The sequence below is a fragment of the Salvelinus fontinalis genome, chromosome 1 (genome assembly GCF_029448725.1).
Source record: "Salvelinus fontinalis isolate EN_2023a chromosome 1, ASM2944872v1, whole genome shotgun sequence".
NCBI classification, from domain to species: domain Eukaryota; kingdom Metazoa; phylum Chordata; class Actinopteri; order Salmoniformes; family Salmonidae; genus Salvelinus; species Salvelinus fontinalis.
In genome coordinates this window covers 70,180,615-70,203,688 of record NC_074665.1, presented here as the reverse complement: position 1 = coordinate 70,203,688, position 23,074 = coordinate 70,180,615, and positions in this window count along the sequence as shown.

The window sequence follows — 23,074 nt, the reverse complement described above, 5'->3', positions numbered from 1 at the left end:
TTGAATCTGGTTTTATTGCTAGCTTGAGTTTGAGTGCCAGAGAGTTTCATGTAATATTGGCTCTATTTAATACTGTGCATTTCCCAGCCTCTGTTCTGGACCTGGGAAATGTGATGAGACCTCTGGTTGCATGCCTTGCTTGAACAGACAGTTCGGTACATTCAACACATAAACACCTTGCACAAAGACCAATAGTAATGCAGTCAATCTCTCCTCAACTTTGAGCCAGGAGAAACCAACATGCATGTCATTGACATTCGCCCTGCATGTAAATCTAAGTGCTATACGTGCTGCTCTGATCTGGACCAAATGCAATTTGCCTATGTCCTTCTTTGCCGCACATGACCACACAACTGGGCAGTAGTACAGGTGCCAACAAAACTAGCGCCTGTAGGACCTGTTTGGTTGATTGAGATGTCATGAAAGCAGAGCAATGCTTTATCATGGGCAGACCTCTTCCCATTTTAGCAACCATTGAGTCTATATGTTTTGACCATTACAGCTTGCTATCTAAGGTTACACCCAGCAGTTTAGTCTCCTCAATTTGCTCAATTACCATATTATTTAATAATAGATCTAGAAGAGATGTATGGCTAAGCGAGTGATTTGTCCCAAAAACAATGCTTTTGTTTTTGAGATATTTAGCACCAGGCTATTGCTAGTTTAACATTCTAAAACTGACTGGAGTTCTATGTTAAAGGTGTCAGTTGTTAATTTTACTGTTGTAGGCGATGTGTATACGGTTGAGGCATCAGTGTTCCTAGACACACAGGCTTTATTCAAGGTCTGTGGAAGATCATTAGTAAAAATAGAAAACAATAATGGCCCAAGCCAGCTGCCTTGCGGTACACCACACTCAACCGAATTTGCATTAGAGAGGGTTTTATTTAGAGAAACCCCTCCTATTAGATAGGTAACTCTCAATCTATGATAAGGCAGAGGATGTAAATCCATAATACTTACGTTTTTTTCAGCAATAGGTTATGTTCAATGACACCAAAAGCTGCACTGAAGTCGAACAAAACATTTCCCACAATCTTCTTATTATCAATTTCTTTCAGCCTATCATCAGTCATTTGTGTCAGTGCCGAGAACTTTGAGTGTACTTCCCTATAAGCATGCTGAAAGTCTTTTGCCAATTTGTTCTCTGTGAAATAACATTATATTTACAGTCCAGGTTGTCGGTATCAGGTGGCTTGTCCTAATTTATAGACAGCAAAAAAAATTCACCTCTTCCACATCAACTTTGCCGAACTCAAAACTACAGTGCTTGTCATTCATTATTTGGTTAGATATATGCACGAACATGAGGGCTTAGCATTTGTTGTTTGCATGTCTTGCCTAAATTTGCTATTATTGCCTACCCAAAAAGTTATTGAAGTGGTTAGCAATACTTCTTATGGCTAGGGGTTCCGCTAGCGGAACATTCCACAACATTCCGCTGAAAAGGCAGAGCGCGAAATTCAAAATATTTTTGGGAAATATGTAACTTTCATACATTCACAAGTGCAATACACCAAATTAAAACTTCTTGTTAATCTACCCATCGTGTCCGATTTCAAAAAGGCTTTACAGCGAAAGCACACCATATGATTATGTTAAGTCAGAGCCTAGTCACAAAACACACACAACCATTTTCCAGCCAAAGCCTAGTCACAAAACACACACAGCCATTTTCCAGCCAAAGAGAGTAGTCACAAAAAGCAGAAATAGAGATAAAATGTATCACTAACCTTTGATGATCTTCATCAGATGGCACTCATAGGACTTCATGTTACACAATCCATGTATGTTTTGTTCGATAAAGTTCATATTTATATCCAAATATCTCAGTTTACAATGGCGCTTTATGGTCAGTAATGTTGTGCGTCGAAAACATCCAGCGAATTTTCAGAGAGCCACATCAATTTACAGAAATACTCATAATAAACTTTGATAAAAGATACAAGTATTATGCACAGAATTATAGATATACATCTCCTTAATGCAACCGCTGTGTCAGATTTCAAAAAAGCTTTACGGAAAAAGCAAACCATGCAATAATCTGAGTACGGCGCTCAGACACAAAAACAAGCCATGCAGATACCCGCCATGTTGTGGAGTCATGTCATGTTGTGGAGTTATATTCACAGACATCATTGAAACAGTTTTAGAAACTTCCGAGTGTTTTCTATCCAATACTAATAATAATATGCATATATTAGCTTCTGGGCCTGAGTAGCAGGAAGTTTACTCTGGGCACACTTTTCATCCCAATGTGAAAATGCTGCCCCCTATCCAAAACAGGTTAATGGGTTTGTTTGTTATGAACAAACCAAGTGTCTCAACGGAGCTGAGTTCACTTTTTTGTCTAGAATTTTATTTAAGGTACTCCAGAAATGTTTACTATCATTCTTTATATGATGTATCTTTGTTCCATAATATAGTTTCTTCTTATTTTTGTTTAGTCTAGTTAAGTGATTTCTTAATTTACTGTATGTTTGCCTATCTGCTGTGTTGTCAGACTTATTTGCTATTCCTTTTGCCACATCCCCCTCAGCCATACAGTTTTTCAATTATCCATCTATATAACACATCACACTGCGATAACCTTCATCCTCCCCACTGCCGCACCTCACATTGTCAATTCTCTGTCATATATACCATATACCATACTCTGGAATTCTTATCTTTACATTGCCAAAACCTCATCATCCATCAATAACTTCAAGCGAAGACTAACTCTCACACTGACACACACACATGCACACACACAAACATAGTCAAACATGTTTTTTCTTGTATACTGAGTAGATGATGTGCAATTATAATTAATAAGCTTTACTTTTTTTCAACTGCATTGTCGGTTAGGGCTTGTAAGTAAGCATTTCACTGTAAGGTCTACACCTGTTGTATTCGGCGCATTTGAGAAATAAAATTGGATTTGTTTAGATTTTGTTTAAACTTTCTTTTGTACTTATTTGTGGTGTGGTTTTCATAGGGCTTCCAAGCTCACCTGCACAATTTAAAAAATAATCTGTACTGTTTAGTCTTTCACTTATTTTCTTTTGTGCCAATAAAAACAACTTAAAACCTCATTCATAATGTTTCCACGGGGATTTGGCAGTTCTAACAGTCAGTTTCTTGATGGTTGCATGCCTATCAGTAACCGGAAGAAGCAATTTCATAAATGTTTCAAGTGCAACATCAGGTTGTTCCTCATTACACACATCAAACCAATAAATATTTTTCACATCTTTGACATGTAATTGGACAACCTCTTGTATGATCGCTTATACACAATTTTGGGTCCAGTCTTTGAAAAATACTTTTTTCTAGATATGGCTATTATATTTTGATCACTACATCCGATGGGAGTGGATACAGCTTTAGAGCAGATTTTTACAGCATTAGTAAAGATATGGTCAATACATGTGGATGATTTAGTTCCTGTTCTGTTTGTAAATACCCTGGTACTGTAGGTTGACTTATAAGCCAAACCAGATTGCAGGCATCGGTTACAGTTTAAAGCTTATTTTTGAGTGGATAGCTTGATGACAACCAGTCAAAATTACATCTCTGTTGACATCGCATAAATTATTGAATATTTCCCACATATAGTCCAAATACTGACTTTTAGCACTCAGAGGTCTATAGCAACTTCCTACGAGAACAGACTTTTGGTGAGGCAGATGAACCTGTAGCCATATTCCTTGCACATCATCTGACATGGGATCCTCTCAGCTTAACAGGAATATGACTGGACATATACAATGCATTCAGAAAGTATTCAGGCCCCTTGACTTTTTCCACATTTTGTTACTTTACAGCCTTATTCTAAAATGGATCAAATAAAAAAAAGTCCTAATCAATCTACACACGATACCCTATTATGACAAAGCCAAAACAGGTTTTTAGATTTTTTTGCAAATGTATTAAAAAATAAAATAAAAATATTTACATAAATATTCAGACCCTTTGCTATGAGACACCCTAACTTTAGCTCAGTTGAATCCTGATTCCATTGATCATCCTTGAGATGTTTCTACAACTTGATTGGAGACCACCTGTGGTAAATTAAATTGATTGGACATGATTTGGAAAGGCACACATTGTCTATATAATGTCCCACAGTTGACAGTACATGTTAAAGCAAAAACCAAGCCATGAGGTGGAAGGAATTGTCCACAGAGCTCAGAGACAGGATTGTTTCGAGGCACAGATCTGGGGAAGGGTAGCAAAACTTTTCTGCAGCATTGAATGTTGCCAAGAACACAGTGGCCTTCATCATTCTTAAATGGAAGAAGTTTGGAACCACCAAGACTCTTCCTAGAGCTGGCTGCCCAGCCAAACTGAGCAATTGGGGGAGGAGGGCCTTGGTCAGGGAGGTGATCATGAACCTCACCACCTGTGAGGTTCTGCTGGAGATTTTTTTTTTTTATGTGCAAAAATGTCTAAAACCTGTATTTGCTTTGTCATTATGGGGTATTGTGTGAAGATTGATAAAGGGAAAAAACTATTTAATACATTTTCGAATAAGGCTGTAACACAACGAAATGTGTAAAAAGTCACCTGTCTATATAAGGTCCCAAGGTTGACAGTGCATGTCAGAGCAAAAACCAAGCCATGAGGTCGAAGGAAAGGTGCCGAGACAGGATTGTCCGTAAAGTGCAGAGATTGGATTGAGTCGAGGCACAGATCTGGGGAAGGGTACCAAAAAATGTCTGCAGCTTTGAATGTCCCCAAGAACACAATGGTCTCAATCGTTCTTAAATGGAAGAAGTTTGGAACCACCAACTCTTCCTAGAGCTGGCCACCTGGCCAAACTGAGCAGTCGGGGGAGAAGGGCCTTGGTCAGGGAGGTGACCAAGAACCCGATGGCCACTCTGACAGAGCTCCAGAGTTCCTCTGTGGAGATGGGAGAACCTTCCAGAAGGACAACCATCTCTGCAGCACTCCACCAATCAGGCTTTTTTAGAAGAGTGGCTAGACGGAAGCCACTCCTCAGTAAAAGGCACATGACAGCTCGCTTGGAGTTTGCCAAAGACACCTAAAGGACTCTCAGACCATGAGAAACAAGATTATTTGATCTGATGAAACAAGATTGAACTCTTTGGCCTGAATGTCAACTTATGTGTCTGGAGGAATCCTGGCACCATCCCTACGGTGAAGCATGGTGGTGGCAGCATCATGCTGTGGGGAATGTTTTTCAGTGGCAGGGAATCGGAGACGAGTAGGATCGAGGGAAAGATGAATGGAGCAAAGTACAGAGAGATCCTTGATGAAAACAGGCTCCACAGCCCTCATGACCTCAGACTGGAGGTCATGAGTAGCCAGAGCCCGGACTCAGACTGGAGGTCATGAGTAGCCAGAGCCCGGACTCAGACTGGAGGTCATGAGTAGCCAGAGCCCGGACTCAGACTGGAGGTCATGAGTAGCCAGAGCCCGGACTCAGACTGGAGGTCATGAGTAGCCAGAGCCCGGACTCAGACTGGAGGTCATGAGTAGCCAGAGCCCGGACTCAGACTGGAGGTCATGAGTAGCCAGAGCCCGGACTCAGACTGGAGGTCATGAGTAGCCAGAGCCCGGACTTGAAGTCGATTGAACATCTCTTGGAGAGATCTAAAAAATAGCTGCGACGCTCCCTATACAACCTGAAACTCCCCAAATACAATTGTGCTGTAAAAAGTACTTATGTAAATGTGATATTTCAGTGTTTTATTTACTTTTGCTTTGTCATTATGGGGTATTGTGAATAGATTGATGAGAAAAAAACAATTTAATCAATTTAAGAATAAGGCTGTAACGTAATAAAATGTCAGAATACTTTCCGAATGCACTGTATGTAACTGTCAGATATATAAACATTGTATGCATTCAGAGACACATCAGAGTCTGGCAAAGACTATTTTAACCAAGTCTCAGTAATTATCAAAATGTCTGCGTTGGTTTGAGAAGCCAGAAATACAATAATATACATTTTCAAAATCAAACTTCTGACACTTACATGAATTAGTCCAAGGCCACAGCTGCTGGATTTCAGATCAGACGGAGTCTCCAAACCAAACATGCTATGATCAGTAGGTAGCCCTCTAAATGAAATAGCCATGGGTTTGGCTTGAAATGGTATAACTACAAGATTGCGTAGAACTGTGCTATTTGGTCTATTAATGCAAGACTCAATGGGGGTTACCTGTTGCGGGCAAGGACTATTATCCCATCACTTTTTGAAATACATGTTCGATGTTAGCACTCAGCATCCAAGCTCCTCTCCTTTTCATGTGCAGGCCGTCCCTTTTTAGGAGCTGCGGTCACTCCCAAAACAGATTGAAATTGTCAATAAAATCCAACCATTTTTCAGAGAAGAGTCCTGATTTCATCCAAGAGTCCAGTGTAAATAGCCAGAAGAGATGATCAATTCCACGACCGTGTGTTGGGATAGTCCCAGAATAAACAATCCTCTTGCCCGTAGCCAATAGTTTGTCTCTCAGGTATTTGAAGTCCCGTCTCTACTCAGCCAATTACCGCAGCTTGATGTCATTTGTACTAGCATGCACAACCACAGTGAATGACCGTAAGCTCCAGAGTGATGTCACGCACTCTGGCACCAGGGAAGCAGAATGTCAGTGCGCCATCAACCACCGTATCCCGTACAATGGAACAACCAACAATGGCTATTTTGGGAGGGGGAGGCCATGGAGCCGAGGGGGCGACGAGGTGGTCCGAAGTCGCAGAAATCCGGCGGTGAGCCGGTCGCCTGTTGGGGGCAGAGGGCACGGTCTAGCTGCCAGCTGAAGGCGGACCAGATGAGTGGACATAGGTAGAGGGACTTATGTTGTCACCCTATTTCTTGATGTTGGTGATCACTTGCCTGTCATCGGGGTCTCCAGGACCAGAGCGGGATCCTAGGGCTGGACTGTCCATTTCCAGCGGTGCAAAGCTGTTTGCCAGGTGGAGCGAATCCTCCAAGGCAGGAAATAACCACCCAGGTAGAGTTTCCTTCCTACCTATCCACCTCGGCCCAGTCTCAGCTGTGTTGAACAAGCCACTTGCTCCGAGAAGTGGGACAGATTGACTTCATCCAACTCTCCACCACCCTGGGTGAGAGAGAAGTTTAGGACTGAGATACAGAATGTTAAGCCTGGTCTATAGCTACATTGGTGAGCTCATCAACGAGGCTCTCCTTCTGCTTCAGCTCATCGGATAGTCGGTGAACGTCCTTCTGTAGCCACCCGATATCATCCGTCATCCGGTCACACCAAAGGCACTTTTTACAGACATACAGTACCCCTGTTCCGTATGAGCTCAGTCTTCCACTCTATCCATCTGGTCAGTGAACATTTCACTGTGGTCGCATTGGACAATCAATGGTTAGAGAGTTGTGGGGTGGGTTTGAACGAGGTTGGGTGTATTCCTCTCCATTGTGTGTGAATCCTAACAATCATCCCTTCCTGTCTCACCCTCTGATCTTTCTGTGTGTGTCACCCTGTTCCAGTCTCTCTCCCACTGCTCAGATTAAAGCATTAGACCCACCCCTCTCCTCTCCTCCTCTCCTCTCCTCGGGGAACATGTTTTTGTGTCACATTTACCCCCATCCTACAGGCCTGATCCAGGGGAGATACAGGGGAGGCTACTCCACAGTACTCTACTGTAGTGATTCTAGTCCCAGCATGTGGGTGTGTGTGAAGTGTGGGGGTCAGAAACACTCTGTCATTTACACAAGGGAGGCAGTGAGAGAGGGAGAGGTTGGGGGGGTTGAAGGAGAGGGGGGAGTGGAAAGGGGAATGGAGAAAGAGATGGAAAGGTGTTAGATCATTTGATCAATAGCTCTGGGCTATGATCTAAGGCCTGTTACGTCGTTAGATATGGTCTGTGTCCCAAATGGCACCCTAGTCCCTATATAGTGCACTACTTTTGACCAGAGCCCCACTGAGGGGGATGGGCCAGAGGTCAGAGCTTCCCATTATGTTATTCACATGGGTCCCACTCCATTTAATCCCCTTTTTCATAGAGAAAGAAGAAAAAGCTGCAAGGTGATTTCACCCCGAAGGAGAGGGGGGACCTTCCCACATCCCCCTTCCTCTCCTCTTCATTCTCCATCTCCTCCTCCTTTTCTCTTATTAAACCCAGCATCCTAATACTTGGATATCACAGAGTGGGATGAATGAGAGAGAGAGGGCGGGGGGGAGAGAGAGAAGACGAAGAGAGAGAGGGAAGGTGGATTGTCAGATTTGAATATCTCAGCATTAAAATGCACAAAAGCGGGAGAGAGTGTCTTGAGGGGAAGCTTTGACATCTCCTTCACTCTCATGCTTTCAAGTCAGACGAGTTCTCTGCTGTCACTATAACCCCTGGTGGGGAGGAGAGAAGGAGGAGGGGGGAGAAGACTGGGAGGAGAGGGTGGCAGAGGAGAGAAAAGGAGAGGAGAGAATGAGAGGATAGAGGAGAGAAGGAAAGGAAAGGAGAGTTTTTAAAATTATGTATTTATTCAGGTTAAATACATTGAGACCATGGTCTCATTCACAAGGATGCCCTGATTACAGTAACATAACAATCAAATACAATATGAAACAAAACAGCAATCAATACGAGTAAAAATTAAATACAAATACAGCACCGCACAACATTTAAGAAAAACAGTTACATCCCTCAGTTACTAGGTTCTCAATCAATACTTTAAATTGCCCAAGAGGAACCAGAACATTCAATTGAAATTAGTTTAGTAAATTATTTCAGCAATGAGGTGCATTAAAAACTAAAAGCGGATTTACTTAATTCGGTGGAGACCCGAGGAACCTCAAGAGTTAACCAACCCCATGAACGGGTTCGGTAACTCATGGTTTTATACTTCAACAACGAAGTTGGGTAAGTCGGAAGCTTGTGTAGTAGAGCTTTGTAAACAAAAAGAGAATAGTGAAGCGATCTACGGGACTTTAATGAGGACCAGACAATGTTTTGATACAGGATGCAGGTATGAATATTATAACTGTCACCTGTGATAAAACAAAGGGCGCTATGGTCAAATCAAATCAAATTTTATTGGTCACATAAACGTTCGATTATCATGGATTTATCGGTGGTGACGATGCCTCAGTGCAGTGGGCAGCTGGGAGGAGGTGCTCTTGTTCCCTATGGACTTTACGGTGTCCCAAAACGTTTTGGAGTTGGAGCTACAGGATGCAAATTTCTGTTTGAAAAAGCTAGCCTTTGTTTTCCTGACTGACTGCGTGTATTGGTTCTTGACTTCCCTGAACAGTTGCATATCACGGGGATTATTCGACTGCTATTGCAGTCCGCTAAAGGATGTTTTTGTGCTGGTCAAGGGCAGTCAGGTCTGGAGTGAACCAAGGGCTATATCTGTTCTTAGTTCTACATTTTTTGAAAGGGGCATTCTTATTTAAAATGGTGAGGAAATTACTTTTAAAGAACGACCAGGCATCCTCGACTGACGGGATGAGGTCAATATCCTTCCAGGATACCCAGGCCAGGTCGAATAGAAAGGCCTGCTCGCAGAAGTGTTTTAGGGAGCGTTTGACAGTGATGAGGGATGGTCATTTGACCGCGGACCCATAGCGGATGCAGGCAATGATGCAGTGATCACTGAGATCCAGGTTGAAAACAGCAGAGGTGTATTTGGAGGGCAAGTTGGTTAGGATAATATCTATGAGGGTGCCCATGTTTATGGATTTAGGGTTGTACCTGGTGGGTTCCTTGATGATTTGTGTGAGATTGAGGGCATCTAGCTTAGATTGTAGGACTGCCGTTAAGGACTGGTGTTAAGTATATCCCAGTTTAGGTCACCTAACAGAACGAACTCTGAAGATAGATGAGGGGCAATGAATTCACATATGGTGTCCAGGGCACAGCTGGGAGCTGAGGGGGGTCTATAACAGGCGGCAACAGTGAGAGACTTATTTCTGGAGAGGTTAATTTTTAAAATTAGAAGCTCTAACTGTTTGGGCATAGACCTGGAAAGTATGACAGAACTTTGCAAGCTATCTCTGCATGATCTATGATTAGTCTCTCAAAGCACTTCATGATGACAGAAGTGATTTCTACGGTGCGATAGTCATTTCGTTGTTACCTTTGCTTTCTTGGGAACAGGAACAATGGTGGCCATCTTGAAGCATGTGGGGACAGCTGACTGGGATAGGGAGAGATTGAATATGTCCGTAAACACACCACCCAGCTGGTCTGCGCATGCTCTGAGGAAGCGGCTAGGGATGTCTTCTGGGCCGGCAGCCTTGTGCGGGTTAACACGTTGAAATGTCTTACTCACGTTGGCCACGGAGAAGGGGAGCCCACAGTCCTTGGTAGCGGCCCGTGATGGTGGCACTGTGTTATTCTCAAAGTGGGCGAAAAAAGGTGTTTAGCTTGTCCGGAAGCAAGACGTCGGTATCTGCGACGTGGCTGGTTTTCCTTTTGTAGTCTGTGATAGTCTGTACACCCTGCCACATACGTCTCGTGTCTGAGTTGTTGAATTGCGACTCAACTTTGTCTCTGTACTGACGTTTTGTCTGTTTGATTGCCTTGCAGAGGGAATAACTACACTATTTGTATTCTACCATAATCCCAGTCACCTTGCCATGTTTAAATGCGGTGGTTTGTGCTTTCAGTTTTGCGTGAATGCTGCCATCTATCCATGGTTTCTGGTTAGGTTAGGTTTTAATTGTCACAGTGTGTACAACTCCTATACATTTCCTTATAAACTCAGTCACCGTATCAGTATATTCGTCAATAGTATTCTTGGATGCTACCTGGAACATATCCCAGTCCGCGTGATCAAAACAATCTTGAAGTGTGGATTCCAAATGGTCAGACCAGCGTTGAATAGTTCTTAGCATGGGTACTACCTGTTTGATAGAACTTTGGTAGCCTTTTCCTCAAATTTGCTTTGTTAAAATGCCCAGCTACAATAAATGCGTCCTCGGGATATGTGGTTCCAGTTTGCATAAAGTCCAGTGAAGTTCTTTGAGGACTGTCGTGGTATTGACTTGAGGGGGGATATACACGGCCGTGACTATAACCGAAGAAAATTCTCTTGGGAGATAATACGGTCGGCATTTGATTGTGAGGATATCTAGGTCAGGTGAACAAAAGGACTTGAGTTCCTGTATTTTATCACAATTACACCATGAGTCGTTAATCATGAAACATACACCCCCGCCCTTCTTCTTCCCGGAGAGATTTATTTATTCATGTCTGCGCGATGAACTGAGAACTCAACTGGCTGGACTGACTCAGACAGTATGTCCAGAGAGAGCAATGTTTCCGTGAAACAGAGTAGGTTACAATCCCTGATGTCTATCTGGAAAGAAACTCTCGCCCTGAGCTCGTCAACTTTATTATCCAGAGATTGAATATTAGCAAGTAATATACTCGGAAGCAGTGGGTGGTATGCGAACTAAAAGACCACTCCGAGTACCTCTCCTCCGCCGGCGTTGTTTCGGGTCTGCCTCTGGAATCAGTTTAATTGCCCTGGGGGGGGGCTAATAATGGGCTAATAATGGAAGAAATAATACATAAAACCACAAAATACTGCAAAGTTTCCTACAAGCTAGAAGCAAGGCAGCCCTCTCCATAGCCATTTTTTTTAGGTGGCATCCAAAGGTATTAAGAGTAGTGGCTGCTGCATTCTGGTAAAAGGTGTCACCATTGTCAAGAACTGGCAGGAAAGTTGACTGTACAGTCTGCTTCCTGCTGTTTAGGGAGAAGCCAGATCTATTTCTAAAAAATAAGCCCACATTAAATCTTAGTTTTTTAACCTGTCTAGGATGAGAGTGCCGCTAGCGGCACTCCCCCCCCACCCCCACTGAAAAACCAGTGCCGCGAAATTCAAAAAAAATATATTTTTTAAATATTTAACTTTCACACATTAAAGTCCAATACAGCTAATGAAAGACACAGATCTTGTGAATCCAGCCAACATGTCCGATTTTTAAAATGTTTTACAGGGAAGACACAATATGTAAAGATGTACATCTATTACCTAAAAACACATTAGCATAATCCACCATCTTTTATTTGTCCACCAACACCAGTAGCTATCACCAATTCGGCTAAACTAAGATATTTATAGCCCCTAACCAAGAAAAAAACTCATCAGATGACAGTCTGATAACATATTTATGGTATGGGATAGGTTTTGTTAGAAAAAAGTGCATATTTCAGGTAGATGGCATAGGTTACAATTGCACCCACCGTCACAAATGGAATAGAAAAACTACTTAGAGCAACGTGTTTACCTACTTACTAATCATCAAACATTTCGTAAAAATACACAGCATACACTAATCGAAAGACACAGATCCTGTGAATACAGACAATATTTCAGATTTTCTAAGTGTCTTACAGCGAAAACACAATAAATCGTTATATTAGCATAGCACATAGCACATAGCAGCCCAGCATTGATTCTAGCCAAAGTGAGCGATAAAAGTCAACATCGCCAAAATATATTAATTTTTTCACTAACCTTCTCAGAATTCTTCAGATGACACTCCTGTAACATCATATTACACAATCCATATAGAGTTTGATCGAAAATGTTTATATTTAGCCACCAAAATCATGGTTAGACAATGTGAAATGTAGCTCAGCTGGTCAGAAAATGTCCTTGCGCCACTTAGACAGTGATCTACTCTTATACATAAATACTCATAAACGTGACTAAAAAATATAGGGTGGACAGGGATTGATAGACAATTTAATTCTTAATACAATCGCGGAATTACATTTTTTAAATTATCCTTACTTTTCAATACAGTTTGCGCCAAGCGAAGCTACGTCAAAAAACATGGCGTCCTAAGCCACTAACATTTTTCGACAGAAACACGATTTATCATAATAAAAATGTCCTACTTTGAGCTGTTCTTCCATCAGTATCTTGGGCAAAGGATCCTTTCTTGGGTCCAATCGTCTTTTGGTGGAAAGCTGTCCTCTTGCCATGTGGAAATGCCAACTGCGTTCGGGATGAACTGGAAGCGTGCCCAGCAATTCACAGCGTTTCATAAATAAATGTCCCAAAATCGCACTAAACGGATATAAATTGCTATAAAACGCTTTAAATTAACTACCTTATGATATTTTTAACTCCCATAACGAGTAGAAACATGACCAGAGTAATATTACTCCCTCCACTAATGCTTGGAACAAGTGCGGGTCGATGTCCTCCACGCGCATTACGCAGCAAGAAAAGACTTGCTAGCTACAGGTTTTTTTAATTTATAGTGCCTGTGAACGCGCAATCGACCCCATTCAAATCGTCATCAGGTAAAGGCATCCAGGGGAAGACGTAAGCAGTGTCCGTATAGTCATAGCAATAACAGTGCCCTTTTAACTGACTCCAGAACAGTGGCCAAAATTTCTGAAATCTGACTCCATGTCAGGGAAATTGCTGTAGAATGGGCTCTGTTCCACTTAGAGACAAAATTTCAACTCCTATAGAAACTATAGACTGTTTTCTATCCAATAATAATAATAATATGCATATTGTACGATCAAGAACTTTGTGGGAAGCCGTTTCAAAAATTACACGATTAGCATAAATAGTCACAACAGCGCCCCCATCCTCAACAGGTTAACTAGCTCATCAGTATGTTTTTTAAATCTTTGTCAATCAAAACTAAGTACACTACATAACCAAAACTATGTGGACAACTGCTCGTCGAACTTATCATTCAAAAATCATGGCCAGTAATATGGAGTTTGTCCTGCCTTTACTGATATAACAGCCTCCACTCTTCTGGGAAGGCTTTCCACTAGATGTTGGAACATTGCTGCTGGGATTTGCTTCCATTCAACCACAACAGCATAGTGAGGCCGGGCACTGATGTTGGGTGATTACGCCTGGCTCGCAGTCGGCGCTCCAATTCATCCCAAAGGTGTTTGATGGGGTTGAGGTCAGGGCTCTGTGCAGGCCAGTCAAGTTCTTCCACACCGATTTCGACAAATCATTTCTGTATGGATCTCACTTTATGCACGGGGGCATTGTCATGCTGAAACAGGAAAGGGCCTTCCAACCTGTTGCCACAAAGTTGGAGACACGGTATTGTCTAGAATATCATTGTATGTTTTAGTGTTAAGATTTTCCTTCACTAGAACTAAGGGGCCTAGCCCGAACCATGAAAAACAGCCTCAGCCCATTATTCCTCCTCCACCAAACTTTACAGTTGGCACTATGCATTCGGGCAGGTTGCATTCTCCTGGAATCCGCCAAACCCAGATTCATCTGTTGGACTGCCAGAAGGTGAAGTGTGATTCATCACTCCAGAGAACGCGTTTCCACTGATCCAGAGTCCAATGGCAGCAAGCTTTACACCACTTCAGCTGACGCTTCGCATTACACATGGTGATCTTAAACTTGTGTGTGACTGCTCGGTCATGGAAACTCATTTCATGAAGCTCCAGACCAACAGTTATTGTGCTGATGTTGCTTCCAGAGGCAGTTTGGAACTCGGTAGTGAGTGATTCAACCGAGGATATACAAATTTGTGTGGCCTACCACTTCGCGGCTGAGCTGTTGTTGCTCCTAGACGTTTCCACTTCACAGTAACAGCACTTACAGTTGACCGCGGCAGCTCTAGCAGGGCAGAAATTTGACGAACTGACTTGTTGGAAAGGTGGCATCCTATGACGGTGCCACATTGAAAGTCACTGAGCTCTCCAGAAAGGACATTCTACTGCCCATGTTCGGCTATGGAGATTGCATGGCTGTGTGCTCTATTTTATACACCTGTCAGCAACGGTTGTGTGGCTGAAATAGCCGAAGCCACTAATTTGAAGGGTGTCCACATACTGTTTATACATAGTGTACAATGCCTTGTCTACAGTTGGGACAATGGCATACATAACAGTATCGTTTGCATACAGACAAAAGTTTTAACAATTAGAACAGGTCCCAATACAGACCCTTCAAATTTGGAAAGGCAAGATCATCTGGAAATTGGATGGTAGTTATGTAAGTCAGAAGGATCTCCTCCTTTAAGTAGGAGGAGGACATGTGCCGCTTTCCAGATCTTAATGATAACACTAGAGGTAATCGATTCTGCAGTAAGTGGGGCAGAGAGCTGCAGTAAGAATTGATCAAGTGAATCAGCCCTATGGATTTTTTTACATCAATCTTTAGCAAAGCCCTTACTACATCATAGACATCAAATGGTTGAAAGGAAAATAAAGTATGTGAGTCTGTTAGTGCATCATTCTCTACAATCTATTCTGAGGTGACTAAAGGACTCCCTCTAGTGGAATGAGAAGAATTTCCAGAGCCTATCCTTTCAAACAGGTGGCCAGCTGATGCAAAATGGTTATTAAAATAATCGATTTTGTCTAGTATAAGGCTGTCAAAAGCTTTTGGGAAAATGAGGGGGTGGAGTTTGTTATAAAAGATTTTACCACTTTTCAGAAGTTAGCTCAATTACCATCACTCTCCGATACACAATTCAATGAATATGTTGATTTTGCTTTTCTAACCAGAGATAGACATCCATTTCTCAAATGTCTGAAAGACTGCCAATCAGTCAATCTAGCCTTAGCTCAAGCTTAAAATCTTTCCTGTAATTTCAGAGACAATTCATTCGTGAACCAAGAATTTGATCAAACAGGAAAATCAAACAATGAAGGGCCTGATCGGAGTCAGTGATACAGTGCCTTCCCAAAGTATTCACACCCCTTGAGCTTTTCTACATTTTGTTCTGTTAAAGTGTGGGATTAAAATGGATTTAACCTGTTGGGGATGGGGGCGCTGTTTAGACTATTTATGCTAATGTGGCTAATTTTTTAAACGGCTTCCCACAAAATCCTTGATCGTACAATATGCATATTATTATTATTATTGGATGGAAAACAGTCTATAGTTTCTATAGGAGTTGAAATTTTGTCTCTAAGTGGAACAGAGCCCATTCTACAGCAATTTCCCTGACATGGAGTCAGATTTGAGAAATGTTGGCCACTTTTCTGAAGTAAGTTAAAAGGGCACTGTCGTTGCTATGACTATACGGACACTTCTTACGTCTTCCCCTGGATGCCTTTACGTGATGACGATTCCAACGGGCTCGATTGCGCGTTCACAGGCCCTACAAATGAAAAAACTCTGAAGCTAGTCATTCTTTGGGAGCTGCGTAACGCGCGTGGAAGACACCGACCCTCTCCTGTTCCAAGCGTTAGTTTAGCCTGTTATATTTCTCCGGTCATCTTTTCACTCGTTATAGGAGTTACAAACATCACAAAGTAGTTAATTTAAAGCGTTTTATAGCAATTTATATCCGTTTAGTGCGATTTTGGGACATTTATTTTTGCAACGATGTGAAAAGTTGGGCACGCTTTTCAGTTCATCCCGAACGTAGTTGACATTTCCACATGGCAAGAGGACAGCTTTCCACCAAAAGACGATTTCTCCCAAGAAAGGATCCTTTGCCCAAGATACTGATGGAAGAACAGCTCAAGGTAGGACATTTTTATTATGATAAATCGTGTTTCTGTCGAAACATTTTAGTGGCTTAGGACGCCATGTTTTTTGACGTAGCTTCGCTTGGCGCAAACTGTATTGAAAAGTAAGGATAAATTAAAAAATGTAATAACGCAATTGTATTAAGAATTAAATTGTCTATCAATCCCTGTCCACCCTATATTTTTTAGTCACGTTCATGAGTATTTATGTATAAGAGTAGATCACTGTCTAAGTGGCGCAAGGACAAATTCTGACCAGCTGAGTTACATTTCACATTGTCTAACCATGATTTTGGTGGCTAAATATAAACATTTTCGATCAAACTGTATATGCATGTTGTAATGTGATGTTACAGGAGTGTCATCGGAAGAATTCTGAGAAGGTTAGTGAAAAAATTAATATCTTTTGGCGATGTTGACTTTTATCGCTCACTTTGGCTAGAATCAATGCTGGGCTGCTAATTGCTATGTGCTAAGCTAATATAACGATTTATTGTGTTTTCGCTGTAAGACACTTAGAAAATCTGAAATATTGTCTGTATTCACAGGATCTGTGTCTTTCGATTCGTGTATGCTGTGTATTTTTACGAAATGTTTGATGATTAGTAGTTAGGTAAACACGTTGCTCATTGTAATTATTCTAGTCCATTTGTGATGGTGGGTGCAATTGTAAACTATGCCATATACCTGAAATATGCACTTTTTTCTAACAAAACCTATCCCATACCATAAATATGTTATCAGACTGTCATCTAATGAGTTTTTTTGTTGGTTAGGGGCTATAAATATCTTAGTTTAGCCGAATTGGTGATGGCTACTGGTGTTGGTGGACAAATAAAAGATGGTGGATTATGCTAATGTGTTTTTAGGTAATAGATGTACATCTTTACATATTGTGTCTTCCCTGTAAAACATTTTAAAAATCGGAAATGTTGACTGGATTCATAAGATCTGTGTCTTTCATTAGCTGTATTGGACTTTAATGTGTGAAAGTTAAATATTTTAAAAAAATATTTTTTTTGAATTTCGCGGCACTGGTTTTTCAGTGGGGGGGGGGGGGGGGGGGTGCCGCTAGCGCCACGCTGATCCTAGACAGGTTAACCCTCCTGCTGTGGTCCGGTCGAATTGGACCGAAATACAAGTTTTCTCTCTGAAAAATGTAGTTCACTTATTCTGATTGTCTTAAGGTTCCATGACTTTGTCCACACAGGGCATCTGAACACACAAAATACATTTTTGATGATTACATTTTGGGTGTTATATCATTTGTACACCTGTGGTGTTCCCGGTCGAACATGACCGGTCATTAGAAATTAATGGGCGAGACTACAATTAGTGTCTAAAATTGAGTTCAGGCACATGCCCATTCATCAGATGGACACACTTCCTTTCCCAGACCCCCAGATGCATGTATATTTGAGCACACGCACACACACACACACACACACACACACACACACACACACACACACACACACACACACACACACACACACACACACACACACACACACACACACACACACACACACACACACACACACACACACAAATTAACACTATCAATATTTCCACACACAGTTTATATGTGAGTAAAGTCATACCGTAAAAAAATAATGACACCTGTGATAGAAACAGGAAGTTTCTGGACATTTTTATAAATGCTGACAGATGCTGTGATGGTCAAATTAATTATGCAGGAAATGGTGCAAATATTGATATAATATTGATATAATAACCATCATATCGAGGTAAACTTGGAGTCATGTGATGATATGGTGCGTGGTCCTCCCAATATGAATTGGGAAACCATGCAGTTTTTTAGGCCACAGATTAAATACACTGTGAGGAATTTCACAGAATGGTGAAAGTGTACAGTGATCTTGATGCTCCTTTACAATAAATGTGGAGGGTCTTATTGTTACGTTTCCAATGGTGTCAGGTGCAGAGAGCAGGGTAGTTTCGAGCAAGTGGATATACTTTAATATTCCAAAATAGAATATAAACGAGACGGCTACGCCACACAACAAAAGGGCAACATCCAGTCCACAATTAACAGGAAGGACAAAATCCACACGAATACAAACACCACAAACAGAATAACAAGCCCGCACAAAAGCCAGCGGGCCTACTGCCCTTAAATAGCCTACCCACAAAACTAAACTCAAAACAGGTGCACCCAATCAGCCCAAACTAACAGAAACAAAAAGAAGAGAATCGATGGCAGCTAGTAGGCCGGTGACGACGACCGCCAAGCGCCGCCCGAACAGGAAGAAAGCACCATCTTCGGCGGGATTCGTGACACTTATTCCATAAAAAAAGTGGTTGGTATAGCCCCAAATAGGTTTGTAAATATAGCGGAACCCTTTTTTGGTGCTATATAGAACCTTTTTTTTTTATAGTTCTCTATAGCACCATACAGGTTCCATTTAGAATCTTAGGAGCATGATAAAAAAAAAAATCCATATAGCACTATGGTTACAAGCCAAAGACCCCTTACTTGGCACCATACGAACCATTTGTTTTTAGTGTGTACTGTATGAGAGAGAGATCAAACTTTGTTGATCTAAAACAAGCTTTTAAATCAATTTGGCATGAGAGCCTGCTATACAAATTGATGGAAAGCAGTGTTGGTCGGAAAAAACATACAACATTATGAAATCCATATACACAAACAACATGTGTGCAGTTTAAATTAGCAAGAAACCCACACATTTCTTTCCACAGTGTCGTGGAGTGAGACAGGGATGCAGCTTGAGCCCCACCCTCTTCAACATAAATATTGGCAAGGGCACTAGAACAGTCTGCAGCACTCGGCCTCACCCTACTAGAATCTGAAGTCAAATGTCATCTGTCTTCTTTTGATCTGGTGCTTCTATCCTTAACCAAGGAGGGCCAAAAGCAGCACCTAGATATTTTGCCCAGATTCTGTTAGACCTGGGCCCTGACATTAGATCTCAGTAAGACAACAATAATGGTGTTCCAAAAAAGGTTAAATTGCCAGGACCACAAATACAAATTCCATCTAGACACCGTTGCCTTAAAGCACACAAAAAACTATACATGCCTCGGCATAAACATCAACGCCACAGGTAACTTCCACAAAGCTGTGAATGATCTGAGAGACAAGGTAAGAAGGGTCTTCTATACCATCAAAAAGAACATCAAATTTGACATACCAACTAGGATCTGGCTAAAAATACTTGAATCAGTTATAGACCGCATTGCCCTTTATGGTTGTGAGGACTGGGGTCCGCTCACCAACCAAGAATTCACAACACCACATTGAGACTTTTTATGCAGAATTCTGCAAAAATATCCTCTGTGTACAACGTAAAACACCAATTAATGCATGCAGAGCATAATTAGACCGATACCAGCTAATTATCAAAATCCAGAAAAGAGACGTTAAATTCTACAACCACCTAAAAGGAAACGATTCCCAAACCTTCTATTACAAAGCCATCACCTAAGGATAGATTAACCTGGAGAAGAGTTCCCTAAGCAAGCTGGTCCTGGGACAACAACAGCAACACAGCAACACAATTAGACCCAACCATGACAAAACTAAAATATAATTACTTGACACATTGGAAAGAATTTACCAAAAAACAGAGCGAACTAGAATGTTATTTGGCCCTAAACCGAGAGTACACAGTGGCAGAATACCTGACCACTGTGACTGACACAAACTTAAGGAAAGCTTTGACTACGTACAGACTCAGTGAGCATTGCCTTGCTATTGAGAAAGGCCGCCGTAGGCAGACCTGGCTCTCAAGAGAATACAGGCTATGTGCACACTGCCCACAAAATGAGGTGGAACCTGAGCTGCACTTCCTAACCTCCTGCCAAATGTATGACCATATTAGAGACACATATTTCCCTCAGATTACACAGACCCACAAAGTATTTGAAAACAAATATATTTTGATAAACATATCTATTGGGTGAAATACCACAATGTTCCATCAAAGCAGCAAGATATGTGACCTGTTGCCACAAGAAAAGGCAAACCAGTGAAGAACAAGAAACTTTGTAAATGCAACCCATATTAATGTTTATTTTTTTCCCCTATTCTACTTGAACTATTTGCACACCATTATTATCAATCAAATCAATCATATTTATTTATAAAGCCCTTTTCCCAACATCTTACATAGCCTTAATATGACATTTGAAATGTCTCTATTCTTTTGAAACCTTTGTGAGTGTAATGTCTACTGTTCATTTTGATTGTTTATTTCACTTTGTGTATTATCTATTTCACTTGCTTTGGCAATGTCAACATATGTTTCCCATGCCATTAAAGCCCTTTGAATTTAATTGAGAGAGAGAAAGAGAGATAGTGAGAGAGAGACAGAGTTTCTAATAAAAAAATAACTAAATCATTTGGTTCGCCAGTGGAGAAGCCAATTATTTATGTTATGATAGGATGACCCCTGACCTCTGGCAACAACACTCCAGATAGACCAATCAGAATAGAGGACTGTATTGATACCCAACCAATTGACCGTGTGAAGAAATAGCCTTCATTTAAACCATCCTTCTCTCTCGTTATCCCTCTTTCTGCAACTGTGTTTATTTCTCTTTCTTTCTTTCTCTCTCTCTCTTTTTCCCTCGGTCTATCTCTCACAATCTCTCTCTCCCTCCCTCTCTGTGCTACTGTACTCAGTAAATGGCACCGTCTCTTTTGCTGAAGGAAGAGAGACCATCAGTGATAGTTATTACTGTTGGAGAACATCATCTATTTTTTGTGGGAATGGCTGAACTTTTCACACTGCAGATTATTAATGTATTTATTGCAAGGAAAAGTTCACAATTGTATAGCCTATTACGAGAGGAATAAGATGTGGAAAACTAAAACCAAACAATTCCAGTTGAAATGTCAAGTGGGGAGACTAGGGAAGATTTCTTCTTTAGGGATGATTTGGGATGGCAGGTAGCCTAGAGGTTAGAGAAGAACAGGGCAGGTGATTGGGTGGGATTCTATTCCCATCGACGATTGGCATAAAGTATTCTTCATCTTCCCCTCCAATCCATCAGCTAGAACCACAGTCAATCTGACAATTTTTTTAAAGAAGCAATCAGCAGTTGAAACAATAACAAATCTTTCTCTCCACGTGTTTCGTTAAAAAGCTGAGGGATGGGGTGGAGAAATGTAACCACTCTAAAATTAATAGACAGAGCTATGGATGCAAGGATTAACATAATTAGCATAATAAACCAATCTGCCTATGTAACACTTCCGCATCTGCGGTGAAAGGTGACAGAGCTAGAGCGGTGTCGGTCTATTCACAGAATTGTCTGCCCGAACGTTATGGCCTATACACTAATATGACCCCTTTGTGAAAAGTGAGACTCATGAACACAGGCCTCGCAAGACTTGTCTGAAGGTCCTCCCGTAGCAGTCTAAAATATTTATGGAAGTATACTGTATATGGAGACTGTTTAGTGACAAAAATAAGGAGGTATAGTTTTGGGATGATTCAAGGGGCTTTAAAATGTTAAATCAAAGCGCAAAATGATCCTTGGTATGACCTTAAAACTATTCCATTATAGTTAGTAGTACCCCCGCGCCAGATTAGACAGGGTTTAGACTCTTATGCGTCAAAGCAAACTTTCTTCCAATGAAAAACCCACAAGTGTGAGCAGATCAGTTGATCTCTCATTGTTACTGTGTCAAGTGATTATGATACCAGACAGCTGCGTCTAGGTACTCTACTTCCGCCCCAATGAAATATCGACCTATCAGGGGCATCAGTAATTGCAAGGCCGATGAATGTAAAAATACTTATTTGAGTACAATAAAATAGAAGTAGAAAAAATGGAAACAGGATGTGCTTTCAGTGCAGTTTTATAAATGCGGATCGATAAGTTGTTTGTTTGTGGGATTTTTTTGTGTCAGTAAAATGAAATATGTGGGACATGGCAATGAAAACGCCTTTATGCGCACATATTGATATAATAACTATCATATTGAAGTAAACATGGAGTCACACAACAATATGGCTACAGATCAAATAAGTTATGATGAACTTCACAGGGTGGTGAAAGTGCACAGTAATGAGCTTGATGCTCCTTTCCAATAAATATTTAAGGTCTAATTCTGGGGACATGATGAACAATGCTTGACTGCAGTTTGACAAATATTCTCAATAATATCCATAATAGGCTAGTCTCATCATGTAGACTAGCCTATCTGCACAGTATCTGCGAGCTGTTGGCTGGAGAGCAGTTTCAAAACCAGTAGGCACATTTGCTATTTAACACCCCCAAAATTGTGACAAAACTATTGGTTGAGTTGAAAATACTATGGAAACACCTTAAACTTCAGATTTGTATTTGGTTCATGAAAACTTCTGTGAAAAAGTACATTTTGTGCACACTACATCATCACACACTGATTTTGATCCGCAACAAATCTGTTTGGTGGAACACCAATAAGCACATTTTCTTTATGCAGATTCACATGAAAATCTGTCGCCAGTTGGATGGAAACCTAGCTAGAGATACAAAAAGAGAGATACAAGCTAGGTTTATAGCTAAGTGGCGACAGATTTCATGTGCATATTATAAAATCTGCATAAAGAAATGTGTGGATTTTCCCAACAGTGGTACGTTTCCTCCAAACAGACTTGTTTTCACTGAA